This window comes from Xiphophorus couchianus, chromosome 14 (genome assembly GCF_001444195.1).
Source record: "Xiphophorus couchianus chromosome 14, X_couchianus-1.0, whole genome shotgun sequence".
Taxonomy (NCBI): domain Eukaryota; kingdom Metazoa; phylum Chordata; class Actinopteri; order Cyprinodontiformes; family Poeciliidae; genus Xiphophorus; species Xiphophorus couchianus.
This window is the reverse complement of record NC_040241.1, coordinates 15,366,633-15,378,619: the sequence shown is the minus strand read 5'-3', so window position 1 is coordinate 15,378,619 and position 11,987 is coordinate 15,366,633. Positions and strand designations below refer to the sequence as shown.

The following is an 11,987-nucleotide window of genomic DNA, read 5'->3' as shown; positions in this document are numbered from 1 at the left end:
TAATGTAACAAAAATATGAGAAACATCACATCAAAAAAATGACATTTGTGTGCTTAAAGGTTCATTAAACATTTAATTAAAAGGTTTTTGCCATTTGTCACATATATTTTCTTCAAACTGCCAGTGTTCTCTAAGGTAACATGAACAAATGTTGAAATATGTATTAGCTAAGGGTCTTGTGGTGTGAAACTCACAAGCTGCAACATATGCAAATAAAAAGCTAATTTATGGTCATGGTTAGAGAACATATCCTCATTTTAGTGAAGGCAAAATTTTAAAAAGAGATGAGCAGAGCTTTTCAAAGCTGAACAATGACCTCAGCATATGAACATCTCTTAGCTCTGTTATGAGCCGCCTCTAATTTTATTTGTCTTGCTAAAGGATGCAGCTCACAAAGGTCACACCCGTCATGAAAACTAAGGTGTGTACAGATTTTCTCAAAGGTGACACTCACCCTCCTCCCTGCTTAGCTTAAGTATGTTAAATTTTGTAAACGGAGAGGTCATTTAAAAGTCAGTTCCAATCATTGAACGAAAGAATCTTTTGACTCGATGACATAAATCTGTTATGCCGTGGGTACGAATCCACAGTGAACTGAACAGCCAGCCTCCGTAATGTCTCACTTTAGGGAAGAGGTCCAACTTCGGCTGTTATCAGGGATGTCCTTTGTGAGGTTGTGCGGATGCAGCACTCCAATAAGCCTTAAGGATATTGGGAGCCATCCAGGAAATCTATTTGACATAACAAAGGCGTTTTGAAGAGCAAAGGCAAACAACCTTGACAGCACTGAAGAAGTAACTTTTTCTAGTTCATTTTTGCTTTGGACGTTGACTCATACGGGCACAGTGGTGCAGCTGTTACTGAAAGAAGATGATCCCAATTCCATTTCTTCAATTGACAAAGAAAAACTGAATGAATTTTTATATTTATGGAATATAAAAGAGCAATAAAATACATATGTATGATATGACATTTGAAGATCAAATATCAGGACCAATTATTGGTTAAATATGCTAATTAATTTTACAGTTAGTAATGTAATGCCAACAAGTCATTAAATAATGAGAAGAAAAGATAAAAGATTCTGTCCCTAGACATTCCTACACAGTTAAGCAGATAAATGCAGTGCAATTGATTTGTTGCATTTCATGTTGAAAGCCCTTTAGAAATGTTTTTGCACAAGAAAAAATTCATTCTGCTTGAGATTTAACATGCACAACCAAGCATTACCATCACTGAATACCGTCTGTATGTAACACTATAAACTCAGTCAGCTAGCTTGAGACGGATTCAGGAAAAACAAATTCATTGCTAATGATTAGTTGCTGCAATAACAGAAATATCGATTTGCAAAAGCTTGGCATTTCGTTATACTTTTGAAAAAATACACATATATTTTCCTGGTTCTGAAGAAATTATCCAGTTCTCTTGTAACTGCTACTTCAAACCTCTACTACAACAAAAGGAAGTCAGACTTCTTTCACGCCACAACTGGAGCTGTACTGAGATCTAACAGTGTGAACAGCTGCCTCCAGGACAGCATTTTAAAAAAGTGCATATTTCGCAAATTTGATGTGCACGTGTGGGGCGGTCTTTATTTCCACACATGTAGAAACTCTCATACTTTAAAGTAACACCCAAATAGAAAGTAGGTAAAACCTTATTAATACAGCACCATGTAATGAAATACAGACCAAATAGTGCTTCACAATTAACACCAAACAGGAAATGTGAATCAGAAGCATATTTTAAAAAAACTGCTTTTGCTGATCTCAGCACAAAAGCCACAGAAGTAAAGGCTTTGTCTCCTTTTGTTTTCAGTTTGTTCTGGGGGACTGTCGGCAGAAGCCGAATTTGGGATGGAAAAGTTCTCTGATGCCCATGAAGATCTCTCCAGGTAAGAACAAGAATCCAAACATGCACTCTGAAATGAATCAGGAGCCACTGTAGTTACATTAGCAGTTGAGTCACATGTGAGCCGAGTAGTTGCCTTATGACAACCTGCATTCAGTCTAGGGGGGTTTTGGACAGACGTGTTAATTCATTATCATAATCTAGACATAACGCACAAAAGCCATATTCTAGTTCAGGGTGAGAAACAGTGGAGCTAAATAGTTTGGTAATTACCTTATAACCCTTCTTAGATTGACAGAGGGCAACAATTGCTTTTCTGAGTTATTTGTTGTTGTTTTTCAGCCCTGGCATTGTTGAAGCATAAATGTGTGCTTTTAGAGAGGTAGGTGTTGACATTATTGGGAGTTTTCATTTTCCCCATTCTGCAAGTACTTTTGAAGGGGAAAAAAACCCAAAAAAACTTTTTGCTGTTGTTGGAAAAAGAGAAAGCGGAGACCCATTTCTGTTAAAGATCTCACTGTAGACCCTTTGATTTTGTCTACTTCATGCAAAAACAGAATAAGCAGTTTAGAGCAGAGGAGCTTGTGCCGCTCCCCTTATCTGCCGTCGATGCCTCTGATGACTCTTGATTGAAATGCCAGCTCTGAAGTTCTGTGCTCAGCCACACGTGTAAACGCCACATCAAAATGTAACTTATTCCCTCAAAGCGCTTGTTTTCTCTCCCCAGGCAGCTGCAGATTAGTTGCTTCAAATTCTGAACGAGTGCCTTTGTGAAGAAAGCTGTTTTTCCAGGAGATGCGTGTGGAAAAATTGGCAAGCGAGCATTACTATGTATAATGAATTTTGTTGTTATCCACATATTTGAGCAGCGACGGGGGACGCACAGACTGAATTCGGAGCTCGTAGAAAACCAGGGACAGCATGTGGATCACTTTTAACATTTACATTCCAATTCAATTTACTCAGCTGGAATTATCTGGTTCCCCTTCATGGCTGAGATTAATTCAGCTTCCTTGTTGTTCATTTCTAGGTTTAATAACTTAACCCGAAGGTATTCTTGTTTCATTGAACAGAGGACGTTTTCTGCGCTGTCTTCGCAGTTGTTTTTGTTTCTTGCCGATTTCAAATTTGTCCGTTTTCCCTGTGCACCAATACATTAACAGTCTTCTGAATATCACAGCTTTCACATCTCAGCAGGGCACCAGAACTTCACAAGACAATTGGGCTTTGTAGAAAGTTAAACATCACTTCTCACAATTTATTTTTAGAGTTCTTTAGGTTCATTCCCATATACAGTACTGCGTAAAAGTCTTAAGCCCGTTACAGTTTCTTTATATTTAGCTTCTAAGTAGCTGGACTTTGTTCAACTTTTTTAAAGTTGTCTTGATCAATAGATTGCCGTGGTTTGCATCTTCCTTCCTTGTGTTCATCCCTGGAGAAATGACAGAGACCACTACTGTGGTGTGTTTATGGTTATTTAGTTTATACTGTCATGTTAGGTTTTTTGATTCAAATGGCATTTTATGTTATAATCCCAACGCATGTTTGCTGTGTTCCCTATAAGGCTTGTGGAAAACTTTAAGCTGGACTCATGACTTATAGCTTCCGTTCAACAATGACTTTCTTCTTGTCACAGTAATAAAGATTGCTGGTACGATTGCTGGTTGTCCTCAGAATAGCTCTCTTAAACAGTGCGCCATGGCATATAAAGCTTGGAAAATTGTTTTATAAACAAATCCCTGTTTTAAACTTCTTCTTACCTGTATTCTTGATCTATCAGCTGTGTCCATTGGTCTTCATCACAATGTTTCTTCACAAATGTTCTCCAACAAACCTGAGGCCTTGAAAGAAAAGCTAGATTTGTCACTGACACATTACACACAAGTTTGCTCTATTTTCAGAGAACATGTTTCCCCTGGATTTTATTGAAATGCCTCAGACTGAAGAGGGCTGAACATCAGTACATTAAACACCCCATTTTTAAATCAAATTTTCCCTCAATTTCTAATGACGCTCGATTTGTCTTCTCCATATTGGCACAACTTTGTATAAAATAAGAATAAAATGCGCTGAGGTTTGTGCCTGGAATCCAATAATACGTTAAAAAGTTCAGTAAGTTTGAATATTTGAATAACTCTGCAAGTAAAACTACATGCAAGACATATTCATAAAATTGGAAATCACAGAACAAATTATAAGCAGAAACTAGGACATCTGTTCATTCATGTCTTCTCAGAGAGGAACGATGTGACAGCTGCTTGTTGCACTATGCTACTTCAAAGGACTTCTTGGTAAGTGCACACAGCCCGTTTCCAGGTGTCTGGAGGCCTCGGAAGAAGTCGTCATTTGTTTCATAGGTGGTGCGAAGCACGTCGGGGTCGCTGGCCCCTTCTCTGCCACCCCCTCATTAAGATAATTAAACTTTCTCAGCCTGCTGCACACAAATGGGGAATTTCAGCAGCCCCTCCAAGTTGTAGAGATAGTCTGCAAATTGCCTCTGATTCGCCACCTGATTGTGCTATGATTATGTTGTCACTGGATGCTGTGATTATGATGGCCTGTAATTGCTGGTGTGCATTAGCTGCTGCACGAAAACCCACCTTCCCCGATCCTTCTGTCGACCTGTCTCTCTATCTATTGACTTGGTCTCAGTCCATAAATCTTAGGATTTTTCGCCTCACTCTGTCAAGACTTTTGGGATTTTTATTTTTTTTGTTTTTGTCGTCCTAAACTAATTCAAACAAACACAAAACGATTCAAGTTGTGGATCACTTTGATGTTCTTTCATGCAGGGCTGCACGCTCTTCTAAGAAGCTGTTTGAAATTTGCACTTCTCAGTGTACTGTCAGCCCTCTGTTGATTTCAGAGCTTTTGCCACAGGACAAGATTAATCTACTTTATTTATTTATTTTTTTCATTTTCTATTTCTATTTGAATTGCACTTTATGATTAAACATCTTGTTGTTTCTTTTAATCAGCATATTTGCTTTTTAGAACTCATGAATCTTACCTGAGTTACATAATGACTCAGCTTGAGGAGTGTCAACCTTTTTTTCAATGAAGTGTCATTTCGGGTCTTGATTTACAAGATGTAAATCAACGCACGTGCGCCACTGATGCGCATGCCAACCAAGTGCTTCCTCGTGGCGCAGAATGTTCATTTTCATGAAAATTATTAAGTCACCTGCAGCAAGCCAACGAAATGTGCCAGATCTTGGCGCAAGGGAAGCTATTTGTTTGGAGAGCTGTTTGCTTCAGCTTGTTGGACTGACAATGCCCCCCATCCTCCCCCCCTGAGCAACGCTTGAGCTGTCAGCTTCTGAAAAAATAGGGACTAATTTGCATCCCATTAATCCCACCTTCCCCACCAGACCTTCTTTCTTTTTCTGTCTCTTTGAGCTCTTACTCTGTTTTGTAGCACATTACCGTCCTGAGTCAAGTTCATTAAAGGACTCCACTTTTCTTCAATTCAGAATTGTCTTAACTGTTCTCACTAAATGACTGATGGACATCTGTTTTTTTTTTCTTCTTTCTTTTACTCTGTTCAGTTTTAGAAGTGCTTAATTAAAGCTATGACTTGTAGCCTTGATGAGCATATGGATTAAAAGCGCTCAGTGATTGTCCGGCTATTCCACCCACTCTAATTGAAAGCCTAATGTGCGCCAACCACATATTAATTAAAAGCAGAGGTTATAGGCCCTTGGGGCACACCGTTTAGGTCTCTCATTAAAAATTAATAACCTCAGTTAATTATTATTGTGGTGTTGTGACTCACATCGGCAAATAAATACGACAATGAAGTCATCTTGCTTTGGACCCCCACCCCTAACATTTTAGCTGGATGGGTACCAGACAGCTCAGTTTTCAATCAGAGAATATTTACCTTTAATGACAATGGTCTTCAAGCTTTCAGCTCCAAATCGATGACACAAATTACAGCATGAATTGAAAAGTCAATCCAGAAGTCCACTCAATGTAGAGTGTAGAAAAACGTGGAGTAAGTAATGATGCTCCCAGAATGTAATATAGCTCCATTGTCACCCAAACAGCTTGCTATCCTGGCTGCATTGGCTCAGATGGGAGGCTGCTAACTGGATTAGCCAGGCTGTTAACTGGATTAGCTAAGATGGTCTCCACTACACTTTCGAGTGATGAGTAGAATAATACTTCCTCACACTCCAAAAATAAAGTTTACCAAGAAAAAGCGATAACAGTTTATGATGCGAATGTTGCACTGGGAGAAGGATTTTACTGACATTAAAGGAGCTACATTAAGCTAGAAATTGTTGTGCACACAGAGAATACAGAGAGTTACAAGACATGCTGTGCTTGAGGAGTGAGGAAAACCCTGAGTTTAAACTTGTCCAGAAAACGTTTGGATAATACCTCTTATGGATCCCAGTTTTAATATAATTTGTGACTTTCAACCAAAGAATGATGAATTTCTTAAGGTTAATGAGAAATGTGACTTGCTATCTTGTTCTCCACTGTTTGAGAGATTGCAAAAGGGTTCCTTCAGAGTTTCAGCTCATCTGCATCGTTTGTTGTTTAAAGAGATTTGCACTAACTCCTTAACACTGTTCTACTGTGGGTACAATGCATTTACGGCTATAGCTGTGGGGGGGTTTATAGCGGCTTTTTTGTTGCCACACTTCTGTAAAGACTAGATTTGTAGAGTGCATTAGTTTTCCTGTGGATATCTGAGTTGAGGATCTTTGAAGCTTCTTGAGAGTAACCACCGGCCTCCTTAGCTGGGTGTCTGTCTCTTCGTAGGTTTACAGTTGTGTCATACCTAGTTCTTTTCTGCTCCACAACTCACCTGTCTGCTGTATTCCTAGGTCTTCCTGAAAGTTTGTGGTTGTAACCAAATGTGGAGAACTTTTAAGGAGCAATAAATCTTTTACAAGGTATTGTAATTCGTAACAGGGCTGCACAGTTATGTTGAATTATCACAAAAAATTATGGGTTTGTGATAGTACCCCTACTTATACTGACAATGGTCAGCAATTTCATAGTTGTAGTTCTATTTGCGCGTGGGTTCTCTCGGGGTACTCCGGCTTCCTCCCACAGTCCAAAAACATGACTGTTAAGTAAATTGGTCTCTCTAAATTCTCCCTAGGTGTGAGTGTGTGAGTGCATGGTTGTTTGTCCCGTCTGTCTCTGTGTTGCCCTGCGACAGACTGGCGACCTGTCCATGGTGTACCCTGCCTTTCGCCCGAAACATTCGCTGGAGATAGACACCAGTACGACCCCACTAGGGACAAGGGTGTACAGAAAATGGATGGATGGATAGTTCTGTTTGCATTAAATAAAGTGTGTACAGAAACATACCTCCGAAACATGTGTATATTTCAGCACGCATCTTTGGCATTGCCATGACTCTGCACTTTTATTTCTACAACCAGCTCAAATTGATTGATTATCTCTTGCTTTTTTTCTTTCTCGCATATCACTCAGTGCTGATATTTTATTCATGTAGATTGTGGATCTGTGTTAGAGGCACAGTCTTGTTGTTTCACTCTACAAGTGCCGTATTAGATCTGGGTGGAAAAAAAAACACACCTATTTTCATTTCAGTTATTTTATTCCCTCCCACTTGAGGTTAACCTGTGGCGGAACGGCAGGATGATTTCCATGCATCTATATATGATTAATGATGTGCCGACATCACTGTCAAGTCCAATGCCACTCAGCACTGCCTGTAAAATAATAAAAAATAAAAAGATTATCTTCACCTTGCCGCAGATGATAAAAAACATGGAAAATGAGTGGAACCATTTGTTGCGCTCCATTTAATTATTTTAGCCTTATTTTATATAGTCATTAATCTCCCTTTCTCTGTGAATAATGATCACCTCACTTACCGGCATCATCAAACCTGTCAGCCTTTTTGCCTGGCTATGATGTTCAAAGCGGGCCAGCACAAAGCATCTGTTTACGCGTTTCTTTTCTAAGAGATCAAAGACACAAACAAGTTCAGCAGATGACAAAAGGTGCCAAATGTTTCCTTGGCATCGGATGGGCTTGCATTTTACATTCAGGGCCAAACCTTCCAAACGGCAACACGAGAATTTCCCTCGAGGATCCTCTGCCTCTCTTCACAGTCGGGAAACATCCTCGGGTCGAGAGAGGACCATGTCACGTGAAGCTAAACGATTTTGAAGAATTCCAATCACAACATTTGAGTGTTGCGAAACAACACCCCCACTCAAATAACGTAAAAAAAAAATAAAAAAATTGAAGGAAAGGGAATGGAAAAGATGATACAAATTATGGCACAATGGTGGAGATACTGTCGGACTCCTCATAAGTATTATTCAAGGAGAAATAGCACCTGGCCTGGGGGAAATCACCACCGCCTTCAGCCGTATTACTCCTGGCACAATCCGGACACAGTCTTGTTTGAAGTCCCCCGCCCATCCGTCTTGTATGTAGTCTTTTATCTCACTCTAAAGTAATATAGTCTTCACTGAAATTCAATAATGGCCCGGCCGAGCCTGTCAGGCTGCGTTTGCCCGTTATCTCACAAAGGCCTGTCCACTCCAGCAACGAGCCACCCGATATTCGCGAGTGGGCGTGTGCATGTGGGTGTGTGTGTGTGTGTGTTCACCCCTACACGCACTTCATGCTTGTGTATGTGATTGTGAGTATGAAAGACAGAGAAAGAGGGAAGAGAGATGCCAAATCAATTGATGTGTGTCTGCACCATGTGGCAGACATGGGGTAGGGTGGGGGGAGTTGCGGGTAGAGACAGACGGTCTATTTATCCTTCAGTGTGTTTGTATGTGTGTTTTGACCGGTTATCCTACTTGAGATCTAAATTAAGAAATAGTGCGGGTGATGGGGCAGATGCTGTGGCCAGCACCTGTGCATGTGGGTGTGTGTGTGTGTGTGTGTGTAGCTGCATCCTGTCAGCACAAGTGAAGGGTTTTAACTCATTTCCTAATTGGATGAAAGGAGCAGATATGGCCCGGTGTGACCCAAGCCTTGCTGCAGGACAGTAGGAACCACAGTAATTTACCCACAGAGTGACAACCACTCTGATGTGCTCAGGTTTCCGCTGCTGGATTCAAGACATCAGCGCGTCAGATGGCTGCGCGGGTGAAAGATTGACTGATTGGGACAAAACACCATTCCGTGAAGGTTTTTATCCTGATAGGTTGACATTAGGCATGGGCTTCTATGGGATTCTTACAGTCTTATAACTCATCAGATAAATTCACAATGGTTATGATGTTAAATTGTGCTAAAGTTGCTGAAATTAAAGTAATGACAGTAGCCTCTGTCAGCCATGCCAGTAGTTTCTATCATGTCATTAAAAGCATTTTAAGCTTTGTGAAGGGTTTGATGAAGACAGTTTCCAGTTTTAAAACTAACTTTTTAAGACTGTGTTGTGCTTCGACACTGCAACCTATGCAAGGTTGATTTGCGGTTAAACAGAATGTATGAAGCAATCAAGAGGGCGAAAAATACCTAAAATATGTGGATATCTATCTCCCTAATGTCGGGTGCTTCTTTGTCTCCATCTGCATAAGCAAGCAGCTTTCATTTACCTCACAGTCATGAGGCATCGTGTCCCACAGCTCATTCAGTGCATGCTAATATATGGCTGCGCAGGCCTCCCCATCATAATCACCCATAACACTAAAATGAGATGCATGACAGTAAATTGCAGTCGAGCCTTACAAAGACCATTTGGCATGGGAATGATTTTTGTTGCTAGCAAACACTTGAGATGCCAATAAATAAGACAGATTTCTTTGATATATGAAGCTGCTTCTTTTATAGTCCTGCTTGGGCGCAGTTCACGCATGCAAATAGACATGTATTTACAGTACATACGGATGTGAGGAGGGAGGGCGTGAGAGAGAAATGCAGTTCCGGGAGTCAGATTGCAAATGGTGTGATTTGTTTTTTTGCAATATAAAGCAAGAGTTTGATTTAAGAACTGCATAAAAAAACAAAGCATAATTGAGCAAATAGCAATTTGAAAATGGGGCTACGCGTTCTACATTATTGTTCATTCAGTTTAACATAACTGAATCCCCACATGATCGTATCATGCATGCTAATGGTCAGTTCACACACCAGAACCTAACAGCATTGTTTGTTTTGTCAAGATGGTCTGCGAGCATTAACGTTGTCTCCTGATACACGCTTGTATTATTTAACATACCAAACATGAAGCAGCCATATGTGCACAGTGTGAGACACGCGGCAAGGGTCTGCATATAGAGCTCACTTGTGCAAGCATCTGCACGAAGCTGCACAACGGAAACACCCCACTGATGTCGGGGGCTCTGAGGGGTCAGCTAGACTTAATTGCACTGAGGGAACATGTGTGCCAGTCCAAGCTGGCAGAGTCACTCGGTAAGGGGGTCAGCCATCTGCCACCCTGCACCTTCAAAGTCTAAAGAGTTTTGTTTTAGTAAAAGGAAACGACAAAATTATCAAAGAGCAGAATGTCATTGCTTGTAGAAAAAGACTTGATGGCGTGGTTTACATTTGAAACACATTTCAGACTCTACAAAACAGATAGTAAGAAACTTCTTTCTCATTTCCATAAATATTGTAAACAGCTTTTTTGATTATACAAAGGATATAAACCAAGTAATATTTTTACCATACCTGTAAAGTCTCCTGTTTTTTGGGGAAACTACCATATTTTACCTCCCTCTTCCACTGTCCTCCCGTATTCATATTTGATTTGTGTTACCCCCCGCTCTCACGTCAACTTCTCTCCCTCCCCCCGTTTAAGGAAGTCTAGTACCCTCTTGTACATTACTAGCCCCCACCTGCCCCCCTAGCCCCAACCCGCTCTTACGGTAGTATCCCCCCACTGATAATAGCACTGAATGGTTCCCGTATTCTCAAGTCCAACACTTGACAGGTATGATCTTAACATAGGCATGGGAAGTTGCCTAAGGAATGATTGTAACTTCTAATGGCTAGTTCACACGGGATGTATGTTACTTAAATACATGCCGAGTTTTGTCTCGATTTTTCACTTCCTTTTATCGTAAGGACTATTAAGGATTATTGGGACGGCTGTTAAGATAATCTTAAGAGATATTCTTGCCATGTGTGGTGTACTAAGAGTGATCTGGTCTGCTTGGAAAGATGTCAGGACTGTGCCTATCTAAAATCAGGCATATTCAACATGTTAGATTGTGTTGGCCTGAAAGTGTGTGGTGGTCTCCGCGGACAAACGAGAACGCAGTCCATTGAATGTGAAGTGTAGCCAATCAGAAAGCGAGGTGATGGAAACACGGGAGAGGAATTTTCAATAAAGAAGATATAGCAACTACCATGCTGCACCAGAAAGTCTGGCAGACGTCTGAGACATTTTTTCTTTTATAGTTATTCTTTTTAACGCACTCCACAAACTATTGCCATTGCTTCTTCACAGTCGGCCATATTTGTTTGAACTCCTGTTTGGTTTTGAGGTTTTGCAAGATTTTCCGTCCAACATCTGAGTGAAATTATTTTGTGTGTCGTGTGCTGCTCCTGCCATGTGGCACTGTACTACCAAATCCGGTTTCTTTAACATCAGTATTAAAGAATGCTGATTCTGTTTTAAAAGGTTGTGTGAACTAGGCATTAGTCAGCATTGTCTCTTCCCCAGCCTGTCTCCAGAGTCTCCATGGTAACCAGCTGCTACAGTGTACAGATCTACAGTTCTAATTGCATTGATTAGTATTACAGAAGCTTGTCACAGAACCAATGTGTTTTTCCTGCTTCAAAAGGTGTTAGCTGACAGTTTATCCAGCTGGATTCTGAACCACCAGTGACAAACTATTATTCTATTATTTGCTGGTGCAGAATCCATCTTATTAGCATCATGGTGATCATTAGAAGGAAAAAATGCCAAAGTAGCTTCATGCATATCTATGCCTCACTTGGCATAGATCGTGACTTGGTCTACTCAGTCAGCTGACCAACCAATCAGTTGGTCAGCCCAGCAGTTTTCATTAACAAAATGTTTATATTATTTTCATTGCTGAAGGTTACCTCTTTCCATAATGATGTAGAGAATTGTTTAAAGCCAGAGATCAAATTTTAAAGGGAAGAACTGAACTGGTTCCATCGCTAGAGCGAGGCTGGGTAAGAATTAGGAAAAGACACCAACAACA

At 40.5% G+C, this 11,987-nt stretch overlaps 1 long non-coding RNA gene across 1 annotated transcript in view; it reads left to right on the top strand.

Annotated features, from left to right (window-relative positions):
- Positions 1-1,821: 1,821 nt before the first annotated feature.
- LOC114156780 (uncharacterized) overlaps positions 1,822-11,987 on the top strand; it is a 34,867-nt gene continuing 24,701 nt past the window's right edge. Inside the window, exon 1 of the long non-coding RNA XR_003598015.1 lies at positions 1,822-1,897. This is a non-coding gene — a long non-coding RNA (uncharacterized LOC114156780). The remainder of the gene's footprint in view (positions 1,898-11,987) is intronic.